Source organism: Rhea americana, unplaced genomic scaffold, assembly GCF_003343005.1.
Source record: "Rhea americana isolate MKP2758 unplaced genomic scaffold, rheAme1 scaffold_27, whole genome shotgun sequence".
In the NCBI taxonomy this organism is placed as follows: Eukaryota; Metazoa; Chordata; class Aves; order Rheiformes; family Rheidae; genus Rhea; species Rhea americana.
Window position 1 is genome coordinate 1627085 of NW_028186390.1, and position 14265 is coordinate 1641349.

The window sequence follows — 14265 nt, forward strand, 5'->3', positions numbered from 1 at the left end:
TGGGCAAATAGTCAGGAAATGTTCAATAACGTGCCTTGCACAAGTGTGGCAAGAAGCAGATTTTAGAAGGACAGGCTGCCAAGAGAAATCGTGGCAGTGCCTCAATCCAGCCTTCAGTCACATGCCGTTTTTGTTGTTATTGTTTGAGGGTTTATTTTTTTTAAAGGCTGTCTCAGTTTGAGGTTTCCAAAGAGCAGATTTAAGGTGCCTTGAATACACCCATCTGGTTCCCAATCAAGCAGACCCATGTGTACAGCAGAATTCCTAGCATGCACGCACACAGTGTGAATCTGGGCACTGTGCCTGTTGGCAGCCTTGTGTTGTCTTCTCTGCATTGTTCTTAGTCTGTTATCTGCTGCGGCAGCCCCAAGCACCCTGCTCATGATGCAAAAGGGATCAGTGCTGTTTGGGCAATCAGTGAGCAAACGCCGTTACCATTAGACAGGGAATGAAGTGGAGACTCTTGCTGTGGAGTGAGATCCAGTCTGGTCCCCTTGCAGCCTTTCTGTTAGGAAATTCAGCTGGGGCTCTGCAGACCACATTCAGATTTGTTCAAGTATGATCAACTGCCTGGTGTTTAAATATTATTCATTTCTAAATTTTGCCAATCTAGCCCATTTTCCAAGTGCTTGAATATACCCAAAGATCTAGCTGCAGTTCTCTCTGTGGGGTATCAGGTGTGTGAAATCTCTTCATCAGTTACATAGAAAGATGATTGCTCTCTCAAGAAAGCATAGTCGGCACCAGGAAAGGCAGATACCCAAGGGGAGAGAAGTTCTACACTTTGCACTCAGCGTCTTGTTGCCTAGACCCAGTGCCATTGCTGCCAAGTGCCATGAGACTCCTAGCCATAAGCCATGCAGGTGGTGAAAACAGACAGTATGTTTTCATGGCATTGCTGTTCTGCTATTTGTTTCAAAAAAAAACTTCTTTGCCAGCAATAGGAGAAAAGAATATGGTTCAAGCACAGCTCTGCTGGCAAAAAGTCATGTAGCCTCTAGAAAGAAAAAGCTCTAATGGGGCTGGAGAAAGTAGTTGTGATGTATATGTTCAGCCTGTAGGACACAGCTTCATTAAATTCCCTCTGCAGAAGCAAAGCTGTTCTTTGCCCCATTTTTGGTATTATCCAAAAGGCTGCAGGCTGAAGCAAAGTTCTCTCCAAAACCACCTTTCAGAGGAGACCACCACTTCTCCTGCGATGCAGAACTCCAGCTGGGGTAAGGGACTGAGACATGCAACCAGGCACCTCCTTGTGAGCTGTGCCATTGACTTCACCTGTGAATTCAGATTTGGCTCAGGGCTGGTGCATAGAAATGTAAAATCCATCTGGGCCTTGGAGCCCTGGAAAGCTCTTTGATGATATTTCCAGCAACAGAAATGTAGCATGTGCAGAGCCTTGGATTCTGTTGCTAATAAGTCTGCTTTTACACCACTCTGCTACACTTATTAACTTTCATTTACATATTTTTCCAGTAATCTTTTTAACATATGACTAGATGACCATAAATCCTAGAGGGCGAGGAGTGCAGGGTATGTTGGAAGAACAAGTACTAGGGGCTCAGTTTAACCCTTCATTTACCACTATTTAAAAAAGAGCCAGATTCTGAGCAGCTGTGTCTTGCTATTACCTCATTAGCGACAGGTTGACAGGGAAGGGTAAGTGTTTCTCAGGGGGTAGATATTTCCCTGTGGTACCCCAAAACAAATACAAAATTTGGTGCTGGTGCCAAGTCCCACAATGCAAATCAATGAAGAATGGGGCACTTGAAATGTTTTGCTAACAAGTACATGCTGTGAATCTGCATTGATGTTTAACTGTTGATGAAATCCGATCTGTGGATTTTGCAACTACGTTCACTAAACTAAATGGCTTTTCTCTCTTCGTGGCACATGATGAGGCAAAGGATAGCTGGCATGGCTTTTTAAGGCAGCTCATCAGTATATGGGAAACAAGAGCTCAGCAATATCCAGAGCCATATACTCATTTGAGCAAATAGGAGATAATGTGGAGGGGAGGGGACTGAATTTCTAGAATTGCGTTCTCCTTCCTAATACGCTTGGATTTCAGACTTCTCACAGACAGAAATGGTGACAGCTAGAAGGATTGTGCAGTATATATAAATACATACATTTATACGTATTTGCTTCAAATTACCTAGGAATAACTGTTTCCTCTATTGAGCCAGCTGCATAGATGGCTGAACAATCTTTCTGTTCAAACACCTCAGTCAACTTTCCCTAAGCTGATTTGGCAAAGTTTCTTTCTACAGCTGGATCTTCTCCAAAAAACAACTTAGAAGACCTTTTGAATTTAGGTCATGGATGCATCACATTGAAAGGCTCCTTCCAATTGTCTCTCTACAAGTAATAATGCAAAAATCAAAGGCCTGTTATGCCACTAGCTGAGAATGACTAATTTAATTTTGTGCCACACATTCATACGTCAGTTGCTTTTACACCATGAAGCATGATGCAGAAGGGATGACCTCAAAGACAGGGCTTTTGACTGGGACTCCTGGGTTCAAGTCCTCACAGATGTCCTGGATTCTTGAGTGAAACCCATAATAATCTCTATTGTAATCACCTGATTGTACGGGAATAACTTCTCACCTCAAAGGTTTGCTGCAAGGAGCAATATCCAGTTATGACCAAAGGGCTCAGAGCAGTGATGTGAAATAAATTTCTCACTGGCACCTAAGAAAGATCCCAAATAAGATCTGCCAGCAGCAGGCAGGGTGAACAGAAGAGAGGACTGCAATGGCCAGAGGAAAGTGGAGGTCCATTCCACCTCTCCTAGTTTCACCTTCATGCGACAACTGTACTCAGATTGCAGCCATAAACACTGTGAAAACCTCTAGATAGGGTACAGCAAACACATTCTACATGTATAAATATACCCTGCTCTCACTAAACTTCAACTTGGAACAACAGCCACTTGTAAATATTTCACATGTTTCAACTACAAGGCTAAAAGAAAATGTGGCCTTGGTCACGCTCTCTGTGAATTAGTTTCCATCTCGATTAACTTCTGTTGTTGGTTAGGCCATTCAGTTTACAACGTACCTAACATTATGTTTCTGCTCTGTGTGAGGAAATAAGATGCCAGTCTCCAAGGCTGCTGTTCTAGGGACTTTCGTAAACAGCAAAATACTATTTTTACAGGATCAGCACTTTTCTGCAGCCTTTTCCTTAATGAAGCGGACGACTTAGGACAGCCTGCTGAGACTCAAAGTTTGATATGGGCCCCTAATCTGTCTTAATAATGCAGCTTAGTCTCCCAAAGCTGGATTTCAGCACTACAGAGCTGCATCAGGCTTTTTTGTCTTTGCCAGTCCACTATGTTGCTGCAGTATTGCAGGACCTTGGTGACAAAATGACATCTTTAGAACTAACTTTAGTACATTTACAAACTTTCCCTGCAATCTCACAAGGCTCAGAGCCTATAATATAATTTTAATTGTGAGTTCAGAGCTTTAGGGGCACCTTCTTTTATAACTTCTACCTTGCTTGTAATGATGAGATCTCTTGCAGATGCAGTTAATCACAAAGATTACAATCACTCCAGAAACACCTGTGTTAGAAATAAGTCTGGCTTTTATTACTACAAATTCCTACTGCTGACAAGCTCTGGGAGGGAGGGAGGACACCCAAGGTCCCTTTGCACAGCTGGAATATAAATGTGAATTTTTCTTCCCATTTATTTTTCTTCTGTAAATGATTTAGCAGCTATTGATCAAGCTTACTACCAAATAAAAAGCAGAATCTACTAGCTTGTGTTGTTGTGTGTAGCGCAGTCATAAAACAAACCTATGCTTCCACCTCTGGCATAGGCCACACTTTTTAGCATGATATGTAGAGAACTGGAAGTAGCTCTACAGAGAGTGCTACGTCATTGTGAGGGGCTCATGTAACAAGTGTTCAAGAGCATCAAGGACCCTTGCTTGGGACTCCATATCGCATATGGAAGACAAACTAAATTAGTCATTCCAACAGCCTGCACTCTCTTTATTCTTACAATGTCAATGATAGATATGCAAAACCGATTTCCTTGATTGTAATGAACAGGTACACGAGGAGGCAGAGAAGTCTTAATGGAGCAGAACAAAGATATGTAATTGAGCGCAGAGTAAAAGGACATTCTTAAGCCTGAGGCAAGCCTTTTGAGTCATTTTGTTATTATGAATACTATTACTATGAATCTGTGTATTAGGTAAGTGTTGGCATGTTGTCTCCAAGAAATACTTACTTTTGAACAAAGCCCTGCAGAGTTAAAGGTGAAGCAGTATTTCAGAAACCTGAGGTTCCAATAATAAAAAATCTTAGGATCCTTAAAACTGGCAAATCCATAAATTTGGGAGACTGAAGGACATTCAAGTCCTTCAAAGAAAACTGATAACTGTCTAACAAACAGCTCAAAGAGTTTGCATTTTTTATAGAATATTAATCTATTAAAGTCTACTATTATCCCAGTCTCTTTAAACAGTTCCATTTTTGTGTCCAAATTAAATATTGCATTTAAAAACAGTGGAAGATGTTCACAATTTTATTTTTTAAGAAAAGTAACTGGAAAATTCTGCATCTGACAGTTATCTACTTGCACAGGAAAAACAAAAACAAAGAAGTCTCACTGTCTCAAGCACCGAATACTCAGTCCATGCAGAGTCAACATGAAACGTTCCCAACCCACAACATCCTGCTTTCTCTCACTGGGTAAGACTTCAAGCCCAATATATGCTTAATGAAATGATACTGTGGGGGACAGTCTGTCCCACTACTTCTGCATGAGTTACAGGGAAGAATATCTAATGAAAAAAACACAAAAAATGTAGCCCCTTACTGAATTTGATAATAATGTTTTCTTTCCCTTCCCCTAGGTTCTTATCTACCTTTTCAGCCCCCCAAATTTAAACATTCTCCCTTTTGACTATCAGAGATTGGACTGCTACAATTACTGCCTGATTTTCAGTGAAGGTGTTTATCATGCGTATTCATGTAACTCCATTAATTTAAAAAGCCTGGAATTGGTAACAGACAACTACAAAAAGGAATGATCTCATCAGAGAAGACGCTTAATTAATGGTAAGATGACACTTCACATTTTGAGTGGAAAAATGTATTTAGGATCACATCCAGCTAATCATTTAGTGCTACAGTGCAAGCTGGATGGATTTTGGATACCAGCATCAAAATAGATAAGACACAAAAATCCTGTGTAACTGGACAGTTTCTGTATTTTGCATTTAAGAGTCACCCAGTTAAACAGACACAGAGCTTTAAGAATGGGGACCACTGGAAGCCAAAGGAATGTCGTCATCTGTGGCTAGAGTGATTCCCTCTCATTCCTTCCCTTTGGCTCCCAACTGCTTCAACGTTTGGAAAAGGTGGACTAGAAACTGCCTTTGGGCTAAAGCAGTTCTAAAACTCACCTCTTCCACTTCTCACCGAGTGTTGCAAGTTGAGGTTTATTACGGAGAAGACACAGTACAGTGACTTCATTTGGCTGTATTTTAAAAGAAAGCCTATCTGATGGAGCAACTCAACACCAAAGTGTACCAAACTGCTTCAGACTGTGAAGCACAACATCATAAAGCTGGTTAAACACAACTCGGCAGGTACTTTGAACAACCTGAGGTAACCTGAGGGGAAATATTTCAGACACACTTTTCTCTTTGATATTTCTTCTAGCTGCTTTCACAGTCTTTTCTGCAAGCTGGCTGTTGTCAGGCCCAGTTTTGGGTGCCTAACTCTTCATTTACTGCACAACTGAGTACCTAACAAACACTAGAAATGATGATGCAGAGGTTTGCTCATTACTTTGGTAACTGCTATTAATAACCACTCTTTTATGCATAACGTAATTCTATTTCTTTTTCCCAGTGCACTGTGAAGGTTGTATTACTGAGGAGTGCCACAACGCAGGCTGTAGAAATAGAAGGACTTTGCCTAGTAGGAGATACAAGGTCACTAAGGCAATAGTCACTGCTGACTTCAGTGTACTTAAGTCTGACTTAGCCTGTGGTTAAATATACAGGTCCTTTGCCCTTCAAAGTTTAAAGTAAATTGTCTTAAACTACTGCATTGGCTTACATTACAAGATAAATTATGAAAATTAAGTTGGCCTCAAAGCATAGGTTTGTTTAACTGCTCTGGGTACGAACCATTTCACTTGGATTGTGTTTTTCAGACCACCTATCTCCCTCACCAGGAGGATGAAGAGAAAAATAATCAAGATGGGCTGGAGTCTATTTAGACAACTGGTCAGCTTATTGCAAAAGAGTCCCTCTCTTCAACAAAAGAAGATCCACCGGAAAGGGGGGGAAAAAAACCCTATTATATGCTGAAGACACTATTGATGCCATGGCATGATGTCATTGGGCAGAATGGACCACTAGCACTGTTTTAACAAGGAACACAGCATATGATCAGCTGATGTAAGCTGGTCACAGCTGGTCAGCTTTCTGCCTGATCTGTCCAACCTCAGTTTGTCACCACCATAGCTTCGCTAGCCTGTGCTCACAAAACAGCCATGATTAGCGGCAAAAGAGCCACTTCCATTGTCCAAACTTGACAATGTACAGCCAAAATATTTCAACAGGAGACTGCCTGCTGCCTTTAATGTGCTTTTACATTTAATGTGCATTTACTCGTTGACAATCTACACCTTTCTTTTCCTTACCTCATCCTTGTCTCTCTCTCTCATCCACAGAGTTTTGTCTTCTTTCTTGCCTTCAGTATCAAACTTAAGTACCTACTTGGGCATGAGCATAGTATTGTGTACTACAGCTCTCATCAATCCGGTTACTTGACAATGACGATCCCAGTGCCCCTTCTGAAACCTGTAAACAATTATAGTTGAAATTAATATAAATTAATCAACATAAACTCTTTGACTTTACAACCAAGCAACACTCTCATCTACATCTTGAATTTTGTTTAATAGCAACTGATTCAAAAAAGGAATTATATTGAAATATAATACTGAAATAGTATGTCCTTTATCAGCTCTAGTGAGCAGGAATTAGTAAATTAGAAAGACACTTTCGTAATGGCATTATTCCACTGTTATTTAACTGAGCCTTTCAACTTCTTTAAAAACAGTGAGTCAATCATGTACTCCTTTAAACTTATGTAACTCCAGAAATACAATGTCTCTAACTCTTGTTTGCAAACACTGTTCCATGTGTAGTGCTATCTTCTCAAGTTTTATGACAACTTCTTAAATGACCTACTCCTCTACAGCTTGTCAGCAAACTTTCTTTAACAGCATTGCTGCTACCTCTTTTGGTCTTCTGGCAATTTCAGGAAGAGTTGCCTGGATTGATAAGTCCTATTTTGGGTTTATGCCTAGACTTGAATCAAAAAAAAAAAAAAAAAAAATGATCTCAATCTCATGAACCTTGAGAACGGAGGCCTAGAGCATCTTATGAATGACAGCAGCATTCTTAAGTCTGGATTCTAGCCTAAGTTTCTGTCCAAGAAGACCAAGTGATGTTTAGAATTACATAGCAAAGAATCTAAACTAAACCAGGTGTCGTCTTAGTTTTGCCAAAAAACTAGCTTGACACATACTAGCTTATAAATCGATGGTTGTGCCAGATCAAACAATGATATATTGCACTGGCCACTCAAACAGCCCCAAAAACGAAGCAATTTTCGTAAAGATGCAATATTTTTTACTTTTTTTAAATTGAAAATAATAAACAGATTGGTTTGTATTATCATGAAAAATGTGCTAAAGGCTAAGGTCTGCGAAGAAAAATCTGACAAGTCATAGGTCATAAAAGTTTCAGTTCAAGCTTGTTCATATTACAGTGAAGTAAATTATTGTTGAAAACTTCTTTCAGAGAGTACCTCTTTGATTAGGTCTTGTTTTTAAGATGAGCAAACACTTTAAATGTGAGCTATTTCAATTGTTTGTGAATAATAAACAACAGGCTGAATAGAAAAGCAGAGACCATAGGTCATCTCCATTGGTGCAGAAGAAAGGCTACACATCGCAAAATATTCTTTACCCAACTATGACCACACACATGTTCTGCCCATGCACAGGCACCTAAACAGGGAGTTCTTAGCTTCATAAAAAAAATTTCTTGTTTGCACAGGTAAAAGCCATAGACCCAACTGGTACCTAGGAAAATCAGACTGGCCAATACAAAGCAGACATAACTGACTGGAACCTAATCCGTCAGCAGCGAGGTACTTTCAGGGCATTAGAAGTCTTTTTCTAAGATTTAACTCCCTTTATTGGAACTGTTTGCCATTCAAAAGGGATTTCTTATTCTGGTTCTTTCTAAAATAAGACTATTTTGATCATGATAAGTAGGTTTCTTCTCAGGACCAAAAAGGTTGTGAGTAGAGATGACAAGTATTAACTACATCAAGCCACAGGACAAGAGTGCCTTGCACTTAGGGTCTCTGCAGCATAACTGTCTGGTGCAAGTGATTCATTCAGAAATCTCTTTTTCCTGGTATGGCTCTGAAGAAGAGGTGTTTGAATATGGTGATAAGGAGATGACAGGGAATCAGCCACCCACAAGCGCCTTCAAGTTCATCTAAACATACAGAGGAAATCTCCTCCCACATTTAATGTCTTTGGGACCCTTCCAGTCACGTCTTTCACTTCTGACAGTCTTCCAGCTGCCTGGGACTTTCTAGCCCTCCTCAATATCCTCCTCTTTCTCCTCCTCCGCCAAGAACAGTTCTTTTATTCTCAGCTGTGTTCTGCTTCCGCTCAGGAGGTTCCTGGGGAACAGGCAGCATGTGGTGCAGCATGCGTACGCAGCACTTAGCCTGTCACTTGGACACATGCTGCTCTCAGCTGCATCTCTTCCTCTCTCCGAGACCCACTAGATCCTTTCAAACAAAGATTTTCCCCTATGCAGCAGCCGCAGCTCTCCCCCAGTGGCTTTTTCTAAGAGGCCTACAGCTCCTGCATGTGAAAGTGCCCTAATGCGCAGCACATACTTTTTTAGGCTCCACCATGGCATCAGACAGTACTTAATGAAACACTTAATTATCAGACCTCAAACCCTGGGATTTCCAAGCAAGAAAAGACATGCCCTCCATCAAGGGCTAGCTGTGCAGTCCTTCCTCTGTTGAACACTTGCTCCTGAGGACAGAAAAAACTAACAGCCTGAGAAACAGAGAGACTACATGCTCATTGATATGAACAGGACCATGCTCATTATGCTCTGTTCTGCTAGCATAAGGAAAGCCTGGTTACAGCATCCAAATACCTGCTTGGCATCTGAGAAGCAAAAAAAAGGGGGGGGGAGGAGAGGTCACACAAGCAAAATCTTTGGAAATGAATGGCAAAATACTGAAATCATTGCACCTATTAATTAAAATAGTTTCACTCAGAGTCAGGGATGATTGAGTATGAGCAATGGATGCAGATGAGAAGACACCACTGAAAAGGGATAGAAAATTTTTGATGAGATAGAAATGAACAAGTAGTAATGGCAAGAATAGTAAATTTACAGCCAAAGGAATCAGATTTTTTTTTTCATTCTTTCCTGTTAGTATTTCTGCTTTAATCAGCCCTGATCACTGCACTTGTCTTCTGCACTTTTCTTCCCTGGGTTTCTTCTGCAATTAACAGAGATCTGGCCAGGTTTTCTACTGTTTTTTTTTTTTTTTTTTTTTTTATACTGGACTATTGCAAGGCAGCTGCAGCATGATATACTCACTCCTTGGTACCTAGTGGACAAATTAAGTGAAGGGTGAATGAAGAGCAGGGCAACCTTCCCTCTACTCTTCTTCTCCATGCCTGGGAAACCAAAGCTCCTGCTTCCGCTGTCAGAGCAGTTCAGTGAAATCCACTGGCAGCTCTCTCCAGGCACTAGGGCACGAGAGCAGGCGCTCAGGCGGCTTAGCTCCACACTAAACTCCTAGTTTCCTGAAAGAGTTGCATACTCAGGGCTGAAGAACACGCATTTCAAGCCTTGGTGGTAGTATACAGGTTTCATCCATCCCCAGCACAGGAAAGCACAGACATTCTGAAGTACTGACCATTTATTTTATACTGAACACAATAACTTGCCCAGGAGTCAGAGAGGCACATCACTTCTTTTCAGTCTGACAGCCACAAAACACTCACCAACTTTCTTTTACGTTACAAATCTAAGATCTACCTGCAAAAAAATAAAAAGCCTCCAGCATGATAGAATGTGCAAAACAAGAGCAGAAGAGCTTAGGGTTGTCACCACCATTTGTAAATCTCTTTGGTAACTGGGAATTTGTGAGGTGAAAGGTTTTCAGTAGTGATATGCTGTTATCTGAAATGGCTCTCAGATTTTTTTTTATCAGATCTGTAAAACCAGTAAAGCAGAACAGCCCTAGTCAAAAGAAATCTTCTAGGGTGGAGAGAAAAACAAGAACCCATAGCTGAAGAATATCTGGTGTGGATCACAAGAATAAGTACTACTTGCCCAGAGAGAACAAGATTTTTCCACTAACCTTGCTTATGCTCTTTATGGCAATTTGCTTTCTCAGCAAATTTTTGTTTTCTCTAGTCTGCAGCCCTTCTCTAGCAAGTAAATCTAATATCTTGTGAGATCTAGAAGAACAAAGTGAGCATTAGACAGACAAACAAGGAAGGGGTCAATTATTTTATTAAAATCCCCAAGTGCATTGTTTTAGCACAAATTTCACATTTGCTTGTGCATACTTTTAAGTGATTCCGTATTTTGTACCTTATAAATGGGCACCAGATGCCAGAGGGAATGATCAAAATTGTAGTGAAATCTGAGATCAAATAAGTTTTATCCTGGCCTAAACCAACTTTGGAAGTATCATATAAGTTTTTTTTTTCCCCTCAGCAAAAAAACCTTTCCCCTAATTTGTCACCTTAAGAAGTTGACAAGGAGAAGCATGCAAGTTGCAAGATCTCAAAGACTTTTTCACTCTTGGTCGCTCCTCTTTTGAAGAAATCCTCTTTTGAAGGATTTATTCTTATCCTAAAATAACTAGCTGCTTTCCTCTCTCAACTGTAAACACCCTACAACTGTAAAAATGGTATCCAATCAACCATCTATTTTGCAATGCGGCTGCTCGGATTCCATCTCTCTCCTCTTGCCACACTGTAGAGCAGCAGAGCTGCAGAAAGGAGTTAGGGCAGAAACTGGCTCACTACCCATGTGTGTGGGCCAGCAGCCAAATGATTATACTTAAACTGGCCATAGATCCACCTTTCATGTTGAAACATGGGGAGAATTAGGAAACGTTTTAAATTAAGTCATTCTACACTGATGTTCTTCTGCTGTTTTTTCTTTTCCTGAAAACTTTTTTCAAATTTTTAATTAGAAACACTTTATTTCTCTCCTTTTAAAGCCCTCCTGGATTGAGTTAGTTGGATCAAAGAACAGCAAGTTCTATACAAGAAAGATCATGTTAAGTTACTAAGTCTTTTATGAACTACTTGGCTGCCTCCAGACTGGCTAAAATACTGTTTTGCTACTACGTAGCTGAACTGAAGAAAGACTGCAATCCTTTCATTAAATACTGCTTTTAAAGAAGTAAGTCATTTTAGATAAAACTTGTTGCCCCACATTAACCTCAGGGTCTCTCAAAGAGTATTCCTAATTGTATTTTCAAAAATTTGGCTTATTGGAAATTGGAACTGCTATGTCAGAGCACTGTCATGAAGCCAGAGAGCTGGTCCCCACCCAAGCAAGGGCCTACACAGCTTTTTAGAAGGTGGACGTTACCTCTATCTTGCTGTAAAGTATAGAGTACACTGAGCCAGTGGTGTTTCCCCTCCAGAACATTATAGAAGTTTCATTTTCCCACCCCTTGGACTGAAAAAAAATGTTATTTTCCAAGTTTGCCTCTTGTATGATGGAAATTGTATTCCTCTTAATAGTCAACTAAATACACCCACTTCAATGAAATCTAAACCAAATGTGCTAGTACTTGCTGCCTTTTCATCTAATAGCTAGTTACTGCTAGTGTACAGAGAAGCAAAAGCCTGCTGCTGACAGTGACCCCAGACAGTGACCATTCAGGACAAAGTGTCACTCTCCACCGTGCAGCACGAGCTCTCCATGGATCTCACTGCACAGCTAGTCCATACGGAAGCCCCCACCATCTAACTAGAGAAAATACTCATGCAGCCCCAGCAGCTCCAGCTTCACTCGCTAGCAGGCTTAGTAAGTGTTCTCAAGCTCTGGAGGCAAGGAGACACCGTGTTTTCTCTCCATTGGCACTCCAGCCACCTCTGCGCCTCCCATGCTTCTGGAAACACTTTATACCTCCTGGACATGCTCAGAAGCCACCACAGCTTCTGCCATATCACAGACATTACGTTGTTTGCACAGGTCTCATTTTAAATTTGACACCTTCCTTACATGAATAAACGATTCTTATTAGTGAAAGAAGTATGAAAGAGCCGGACATCGCCACCATTTCTGCATAAGTGTTTTACATGGTCTGAACTGGAGGCTGCCTACCAGGTGTTCAGAAGCTGGACTGCTTCAGAGGGTCCAGCTCTAAACTGGAAGGTGCCTCTGATCTGATCTTAAAGGTATCTTCTAGCTACAGCCCATCTTAAAGGACAGGAGATACAAAACCCCAGTGGCTGTGCGAGCACCAGTCTATTCGCACTGCAATCACTAACGTAAACAAAAGTTGCAGCTTGCATTATGCTGTTCTAAGCGGAAAGAAACCATGGCCAAACACAGCTATGTGTATTGCTCCCTTAGGACACTGGGATATAGCTTATCTCCAGGAGTCAGGCGTATAGAAAGAAGAAACGTGGGTTTGACATGTGGGTGTCAAACTCCCAATTTCAGTATTCGCCTATGAATGCCATGATAAAAATCCCTTTTCCTTTCTGTCAGGGAAAACGGCAATTTAAAGGAAGCCCCAGAAAAGATCAGAGAATCTGAGGGAAAAAATAAATAAATAAATAAATAAAAAGAGAGAAATTCCTGTATCGCAGAGCTTTGACACACAAACAATTGCAACATAAACTGCAGCACATCGGCTTCTCTCAATCCACATGCATGCTCTTGCCCCTGTGGGATGTTTTGTTAAATGTAGGGTAGCTTTCCCATGAGTTAAAGAGAAAAACACTAACTCAAATTATTTTTCATTTCTTGCAGATTGCCACAGGGTGAGAATACACAAACGACACTTTTATTACAATTTTATTACTGTGCAACTGACAAACGGTAACTAGTGTGTCAAAGCCTTTGGGTCAGAAGCTGAGCTGAATTCTGCTCCTTTATGAATCGGCAGAACTTTGCTGAGATCTTTCACTGTGTCCTAAGTAATACTGCTCTTTATGGCAAACCTAACTGTAACTATGATACATTGGGGACTGTCCGAGTTAGACACCTGGCTTTCCACTGAATTTGAGGTAACATAGTCCTTAATCGGGGCTGCACGCTTAATGCCTTTGAAAAGCCTACCCCATGTTTTTTCCATAAATTTGGATATGATATGCCAGAGGCATGGGAGTAGTTTGGAAAGTCGCTTCTGTGATTTCTCACTAAAACTCTAAGGTACTATTCAATAACCCCACCTTTCAGAAATGTATGCATGCTGTTTACCTGACACACTTCATCCTTTTGACATAAATATGAAAAGCTGTTTGCATCAAAGCATGGTAGATTGAAAACTTTCCTCTCCCTACATATAACACATAACAGAATAACTTCCAGAATTGCAGTTGCGAAGGGCCAAAACCCCTTAGTGGGAGCTTTGCCATTCGCTTCATTAAAACCCCAGTGTGGCCCTACAAGAACAATATACACTTTATAACTACAAGTTAAATTCAGTGTTGTTGCCTAAATTATTTTCTCTCCAACTGACAGAGCTGGAAAATTATGCCCTCCGCTGCACCTCTGTATTTGTATTCTACATGAAAGCCTTTCAGGCCATGCTCTCTTTCTCTTCAGGTGGTGGGCTCAGTTTGTCAGCCTACAATTCTGCAAGTGAGAGTGATGAATTTACCACTTCAGCATTTGCATTCCACTCTCTGTTAAAAGACCTCTTTATTCTCTTGCTTAGGTTTTGGAGAGGACCTCACAGGATCAAACTCTTCCACCACCTCAACAGCTATTAATGATTTGCATCATCAGAAGCTGAGCTAGCATAGAAAATGTTCTTGGATGACCCACCAGCAACAGATCATCACTATATACACAGGTCTTAATCCAGCACTATACCTCCGATATGCCCTCAGAATTTGGCATTTCACTCAGCTGTGTAAAACCTATGGACTCTCTGAAATTTGGACCATTTAACTTTAAAGTTTAGGCT

The 14265-nt window shown here is 40.8% G+C and overlaps 1 long non-coding RNA gene across 2 annotated transcripts in view; it reads right to left on the reverse strand.

The window, feature by feature from the left end:
* Nucleotides 1-14265, reverse strand: part of LOC146594073 (uncharacterized) — a 108997-nt gene that overhangs the window by 70842 nt on the left and 23890 nt on the right. For both annotated transcript variants that reach the window (XR_014896256.1, XR_014896257.1), the window contains one exon: nucleotides 6677-6836. This is a non-coding gene — a long non-coding RNA (uncharacterized LOC146594073). The remainder of the gene's footprint in view (nucleotides 1-6676; nucleotides 6837-14265) is intronic.